General features: G+C 34.5%; 1 long non-coding RNA gene across 1 annotated transcript in view; it reads left to right on the forward strand.

The window, feature by feature from the left end:
- The window catches only part of LOC107662267 (uncharacterized), a 95,046-nt gene that overhangs the window by 62,624 nt on the left and 24,696 nt on the right, over window positions 1-7,726 (forward strand). The gene's annotated exons all lie outside the window — the stretch shown is intronic.

Raw genomic sequence — 7,726 nt, forward strand, 5'->3', positions numbered from 1 at the left:
TTTTATTATTATAGAGTCATTTAAAAAGATGTTCACCAATCAGAGTGCAGCATGCTTGAAAAGGTACCCAATGTGGCACCTTTGTTAATCAAGCTGCTAAAAATCTGCTAATTTTATTTCCGTCTTTTACATTTTTGAACATTGAAAATGTTTTGATGAAAGTGAGTGCTTTTTCCAAAATACTGAATTGAAATCACAATATCTGTCAACAAATTGTAATATGATTCATTTGTCCATCTTGCACAGATCTACTTCCAAATTTAACCTCCTGAGAACCTGCATCCTCATATGAGGACATTATATTTTAGTGAATTTCTCTGAGACTATACATGTCACAGTCTGGATGTCGTGTACAGAGCACATTCAGGGCTTTTCAGAGATACTAAATGTTTGGATGTTTCACCATGACCACTCCCTCTCCTTGGTCTTCAAAAATGTCTGATATTAATTTAGTGACACTCTTATGGAAATATGATAATATTTTGTAAATTTCATTTAAATCAGACTAATTTTTAAACTGTGTGTCATAAATCAACATCTCAGGAAAATGTTATGGGGTTTCAAATCAAAATATGACTTTCTGTTACGAAACAGGAGGTTGATTTCATAGATGTCCTCATATGAGGACACCGGGACTAAAAGTATGTTTATTACGCATTTTGGGAGACACAACAAATGAATAGGGAAAGAAAATATATTTCAATATTCCTATGAAATATTATATATTATTATGAAAATCTTGTCAATTATTACTCTCAATATTACACTTCTTTTTTCATTACATGTTGCCCCAAAAACACATTAATATGCAAATTAGATTTAGTTTATGCTATAGATACATTATATATAATGAGAAAACCTGTTTGTGGCCATTTTACACACATTTTGCATGAAGAAAAATGGTATATCAAATCATTCTGTTATAACATAGTTGAGAATTGTCTTTGTACAAAGTTTGGTAAAAAAAATCCTGAAAACTAAAAATGTATTGGCGATTTAAAAAAAATCTATTGTTTTTGCCTATGCATGTTCATTCATGTCTTTTAATTTTTTTTAAAGAAATTGAGTCCCGATGTCCTCTACCAAGGACGTAGCATAACTTATGAATGAAATATCTTTTCTTTTTTTTTTTTTTTTTTACTTTTTTTTAATGCTCTAAACAATGTAATGACATCAAAAAATACACATTTTTTTCCTAAAATGTTTTGCCGGGTCTTAAGAGGTTAAGAGAGAAAAAAATGTACATGCTTATTTATAATACTGGTGTTCTTGGAACGTTTCCTAACATTTTTTCCCCAAAATTCACTCTAAAGCAAAATATACATGTTCATACTGATTTGGCTTAATTACTACAAATGCAAATTGCACAAAAGGGATACAATGGACATACATCATCAGTGCTTTGTTCTCTGAGAGTGATTCATATATAGTTACAATAAAAGTCTTTTTGAACAGTGACAGATCTTCAGTGCTAAAAGGAGAAAAATCAAATAAACTGAAAAAACTAAAACATCATCATCCATGACGTTGTCCCTGGAGTGCCCAACTGGTTACCATGAAATGGTCTATACCCCTCAAACACAAATATTAATTTGGAGAGATATGGATTTTTGAAATCTCTAAATCTCACAAATAATAAGGCAGCCTTTCACTGAACAAACATAGAATAAAATTAAATGCAGTGAGTAAGAAAGGTAGAAGGAGAAAGAGAGAGAGGTATTGCGTTTTCAAGGAGTGTTTTATTGCATTGGATAAGAGAAAGAGTAAGACATTATCCCATTTTTAATTAGATATGGGTCCTTTGGTTTCCCTGAAGTAGCTCTCGCTGAAGACTGTCTTAAAGGAAGTCACTGCTGTTGGGGCGTCTGGAAACTTAGGCTAATGGACCGTGACACACAGTTACCAACTGGGACAAAACTGAAAAGTTGGACATAGTGAGAAACTGATGAACAAAGAAAGGTCAAACATTCCTCTTCAGGCCACTATTGACTGCTGCATTACTGTAATTCAGCTGTTGACAGATTTGAAAAAGCATGAGAAACTCAGCAGCCCAGCTGGAAAGCAAGCAAAATAAATGGTATAAAGCACGAAAAAGCAGTAAGGTAAAATGTATTTGAGAATAAATAAACACTTTGAAGTAAAAAATGACATTTTGATATTTTTAGTGTTTGAATTTGAGCAGTCATGTGTTCAAAATGATACTACATAAAAACGTTAACACAACCTATTTTGGGAACTCTAACAGAAGTCTAGTCCTACTTTTGAAAGTTCATCAGGACATCAGAGTCACCCATCGCTCACCTTCTAATCAGTCATTATTTCATTCAATGTTCAATTTTAATAAGCCCAGAGCCACAAATATGATTAATCTTCAATTATGAATGTTTTTGTAGCATTTTCTGTGGGGGATCATTTAGCTAGAATTGGTCCTCTGGGTTTCCATCTTCCATCTATGATGGTACTCTCATTCTTGGAGGCTTTCGCTGAACCGTTGCTTCTAACAAGCGTGTGGGCTGGTGTTATTTTGTTTTATGTCCCTAATGCTTTTAACTTCTCAATGTAGCTTCGCAAAATGCAGTCGCTGCCGTTATAAAGATCATTATGAGTCAATTAAATGGTCTCTGGATACCTCCTCGCTTTCTAGGACACTGTAATGTGGTTTGATCATCAGATAAATGTTGTGTTTGAGAGTGCATATGCTAATGCTGTTGTTAACCATGCAATCCAAAGGAAGCCTAATATCAACCGAATTTGCCCATTTAGGCTTGTAGGGGTGTATCCCACTTGGTATTTAATGTACTTTTTAATACTATAATATTAGTCCACTGTAATTAAATAAAAGAAAGCGTGTAATGTTGGTTTAGCAACATAATTGCAAGAGAAGCGACAAAATGAACAAGATTTGTAGTTTATCATGAAGATATGCTTGCTTGTGCAAGGGTGCAAAGCCACCCAAGTCTCTGATATTCTGGATATGGCTTGGGTTCCTCTTTCAGTGCTAGTCTATATGATTTCAATCTAAATATTGTTAGGGCGAGCCAGTTTTATTTTTATTGCACTTTTCAAAGCAGCTTTAGAGAAACCGATACTATTAATTTATATTGTACCTATGATGCTTCATAGACCACATTGATCAGTAAAGAGCTGGACAATATGATAAAATACATTTTGGCGATTATGTAAACAACAATTTGAGTTTTGCTATAGCACATATCGCGTTATGTGAGTAGATGTAAGCAGGTATACATTTGGAAAATAATAATTTTTTAGTGCTGTCAATCGATTAAAAAAATTAACTAATTAATTGCATTTTTTTCTGAACATTAAAATGTTTAAATATACTTTTATATTGCAATAATTTCACATTCAATATTTAAATTAATGTAGAAACAGCATATAGACAAATTTTTTTAAATATTTGTTTAATGGCATCTTTCTTATGACTGAAGGCAAGTATCATTTATAGCAATACTATATGTCTATTTATATATCTAAAAAAAAAGTCAGTGGTTAAATATTGACATATATATATATATATATATATATTTAACCATTGACTATAGCCATTCAACATTACAATATAACTGAGAGTTATCAATTTGAACCTTTATTAGACTTTAAAAAATAAGAACTTTTAATTTAAGTGAACTTAATAAATTTAGTCAATATTAGAAAAATATGACATTATAGGTGTTACCAATTAAATCAGTATCAACCAAAGCCGTCTTTGCAGTTTGGCACAGAACTGCATCTTAAGTTGATTTTAAATGTATTTACACAGTTTATGCTGCTGAGGGGTAAATGCGTTAATACAGCAATTACAGTTGCATCATGTAATGCGATTAATGTTTTAAACAAAAACATTTTGAATACAGAAATATGAAATGAGTGACAAAATGAAACGATAGGATACGTGAATTATGAAGGTTACATCGCCAGTAGGTGGCAGCAAGTCAATCCAGTTGTGTTGATTAATGAGTCATTGAGTCATCCATTCAGCCGATTCTTTCAAAATGCTGATTCGCTCAGGATCAAAGCAAATGCGTCATTGAACCATTCATTTAAACGATTCATTCAAGAACAAAACACCACTCTGTTAAATAAAACACACCATTTTGTGTCTAAATGAAATCAATTTATACTAATTTTAATTAAATAAACTCAGTGTACTGTCTAAAATAAAAGTGACTGTTGCGTATTAACACTAAAATTGATACTGGTCTGTGCTTCACTATAATGTAAATGCATTCGCTCCATGCTGTCCAGTGCATCATGCAGTTTTGCCACACAGATTTTGATAACTGGACAGCTGAATAAAATGTGTGGTGTGCCAGAACTAGATTAAGAAGTACACTAAGGGGTAATGTGGGTGCAGATGCGAGGTACATTCATATTTCTGAAACATACACCTACACTGTATAAAATGATTTGTTGGTTTGACTTGAAGTAAGTAACCTGGTTGCCTTAAAATTGAGTTCATTGAAACTAAGAATTTCAGTTATTACAAAGATAGTGTTTTTGTTGTTTCAACTAATATTTTGTTCTAAGAATTAAAGATATTTTTTTTTACTTCATATTTTGTTGTCATAACTTTGGATTAAATTTTGTATCAACTTAATCAAGCAATCAAGAGGATGGGATTGCCAGCCCCTTTGCGTTAAATATTGTTAACGCGTTACATTGAAAATTTAATCACATGCGTTAATTTTGACGGCACTATTTTTAAAATGTACTGTTTATCATAAAATAACACGCTATTTGATGTAGCATTCTTGTCTGTAGCACAACGGTTGTGACATAAGTTTAATGCATTGATATGTGGTTGCTAGGTTGTTCTGGGTGGTTATTAGGGCAATGCTAGACACGTTCATAAATGCAGCATTATATACAAAATAAGCCAATGAAAAATCAATTTTTTAATGAGCTGCGGTTTCAAAATTAAGCTGTGATTGATCAGACAGAGAGGAATGTTCAATGTCTCGACTAAACGACAATTCAATGTACACCATTTTCTGCGATCACATTGGCTTGGATGGTTGCCAGATTGTATCCTGAAAGCTTTTTTTGTTTGTTTGTTTTATAATGAAAAAGAAAAAATGCTGATCCCAGCTCAGCCTTTGAAGCGCAAGACAAGACGAGGAAAATAATGAACATCAGTGTATAGTATCCCGAGCCGCTACATGCCATTAATTGGCAGTTGCAGTCTATTAAGATGCAGTGAGGGCTCTGTGACGGCAGTAGCCGGGAGGGCTGGGTGCTTTGTCTCAAGCCGTGCTGGGGAGCGTGAGCTGCAGCCTTGAGAGGTGTAATAGCTGCCCCTCCCAGCTCTTTGTTCAACACTCCACCGAAAACACATCTGTTTCTGACTCCTTCTCGCTTGCTGTCCTTCTTTGTCTCCATCTCTTTTTCTGCTGCCCTGTCTCTTCCTTTTGCAGGGTTTCTCTCTGTTGGGGGAATGTTTGTTCGGTTTCTTTCTAAACATTGTGATGAAGTCTTCCTGGTACTTTCGGATGGTCTTCTTAGGTTATGAATGTGCCGGCCTGCTCTGACATCTGAGATATCGTACTGGGCTTTCATAACAGCACAGTGCACCATCATAAAAATTAAGCCAGTCATGCACACACACACACACACACACACACAGAGAGAGAGAGAGAGAGTTTGGATCTGCAGCATGTCTAAACTGCCCCATTGCAGCCATATGGGACTGTCTAACTGTGTTACTGTGAAGAGGGAAAATGGCATAAAGGAGATGAGAAACAAAAAGACAAAAGAATAGGAGAGAGAAATAGAGACGGGGCAATGGAAATTCAGCTGCAGTTCCTGTTGTATCCAGCGGTAGGCGATGCAAGTCTCACTTGGACTCTGTGCCTCTCCCGGATAACTCTCATTGTCTCCCCGAGGCACACACACATACACACACACCATCAAATCCGCAATCAAAAACCCACAGACACACTCATCATGGATCTGGTGCCCATGTGTTTCAATTAAATTGGGATATAATTTAAAAAAAAAAAAATTCTTATTGTAATGTCCAAGCTACAATCTCCAACTACAGGCTTATGGACAAGTTTAAAGACAATCGTAATGTGCCACCTAAATCATTTAGGCTAGTCTTTTTCTTAAAGGTGATGTGTATTTTTTATATTAAAATACTTAAATGCATGTGTCCTAATGTGTAATAAGGCATTAACGACTAGCTCAGATATTGAGGTAATATTGTGAATGACGTGTGTTCAAATTCTGCAGGAACACCACAGAATTTTGCGGTTTTTGATTGCACATTATTTACAACATTATCTCAATGTAATTCTGCACACATAGATTCTATGAGGGCCATTACAAAATGTTCTCAGTTTTTGGATTATTGACATTAAATGCTACAGTTGTTGTGAAAAAAGATGCTTCACTTGTTGTGCAGACTCAATGTTTGGAATATACTTGTGCTCATTGCATGTCAGAATTACCATAATGGTGCAATACTGACTTGTAAAAAGTGCTCATGTCCTCGTAGAACTTGTAATTACTTGTAAACCTGGAAAGCTTAATTTGTGGAAAGCTCAGTCTTGTATAACATGACCACTGCAGTGTCATGCGGAAACACTCAAAATGGCAACGGCTTCAGCAGTAAGATGTAGTTAAGCAGTTATTTCTAAATGTTTCTGCTTAATAATTCCTGTAGTTGACTATTGTCAATGTCTAAATAATGCAAGAATAATCTGAAAATAAACAAAAGGCATACAGTACAGTTTAATACAGCTAGTACAGAGTTAATAATCTAATGTCCCACTAAACAAACTATAAGTTTAGTAAAATTGCATTTGCACAACTGCTGTTACATGTTGTATTGTTGTTTTGTCTACTTGATTACTCAAATACACATTTTGGTGTTAATAGTGTTGCCACAGAAACACATAATTCCTAGTCCAAAGACATGAACTGCTCTTCCTGGAATGTCATACAGTAATTACGGTAATTATGATATGGTGTGAATGCTGCATATCATACTAGCATCCTACTCACACTATTTCTGCAGTACGTGCTATATATATTCTATATAGTATGCACATTTTGCATATGCATGACATACTTGGATGATATACTACATTTGCCAAAATGTGTAGTATACGAAAGTGCGCACTGCACTTGGCTGCTGTATCCCACAATGCAGTGCACCCCTCTTGACCTTCCATTTACAGTGCGACAAATAAAGCAGAAGTAAAATCAGGAGTGATTTTTAACATATTTTTCTGTAAAAAAAATATATTCCTTTTTAATAAGTGGTTCTGCCAAAAGATATTTTTACATAAAATGCAAAATAACTGCTTTACAGGTGCATCTCAATAAATTAGAATGTCGTGGAAAAGTTCATTTATTTCAGTAATTCAAGTCAAATTGTGAAACTCGTGTATTAAATAAATTCAGTGCACACAGACTGAAGTAGTTTAAGTCTTTGGTTCTTTTAATTGTGATGATTTTGGCTCACATTTAACAATCTCAACAAATTAGAATACTTCATAAGATCAATAAAAAAAAAATTTTTTAGTGAATTGTTGGCCTTCTGGAAAGTATGTTCATTTACTTTACATGTACTCAATACTTGGTAGGGGCTCCTTTTGCTTTAATTACTGCCTCAATTCGGCGTGGCATGGAGGTGATCAGTTTGTGGCACTGCTGAGGTGGTATGGAAGCCAGGTTTCTTTGACAGTGGCCTTCAGCTCAT

This window comes from Sinocyclocheilus anshuiensis, unplaced genomic scaffold (assembly GCF_001515605.1).
Source record: "Sinocyclocheilus anshuiensis isolate Anshui unplaced genomic scaffold, SAMN03320099.WGS_v1.1 scaffold579, whole genome shotgun sequence".
Lineage (NCBI taxonomy): Eukaryota > Metazoa > Chordata > Actinopteri > Cypriniformes > Cyprinidae > Sinocyclocheilus > Sinocyclocheilus anshuiensis.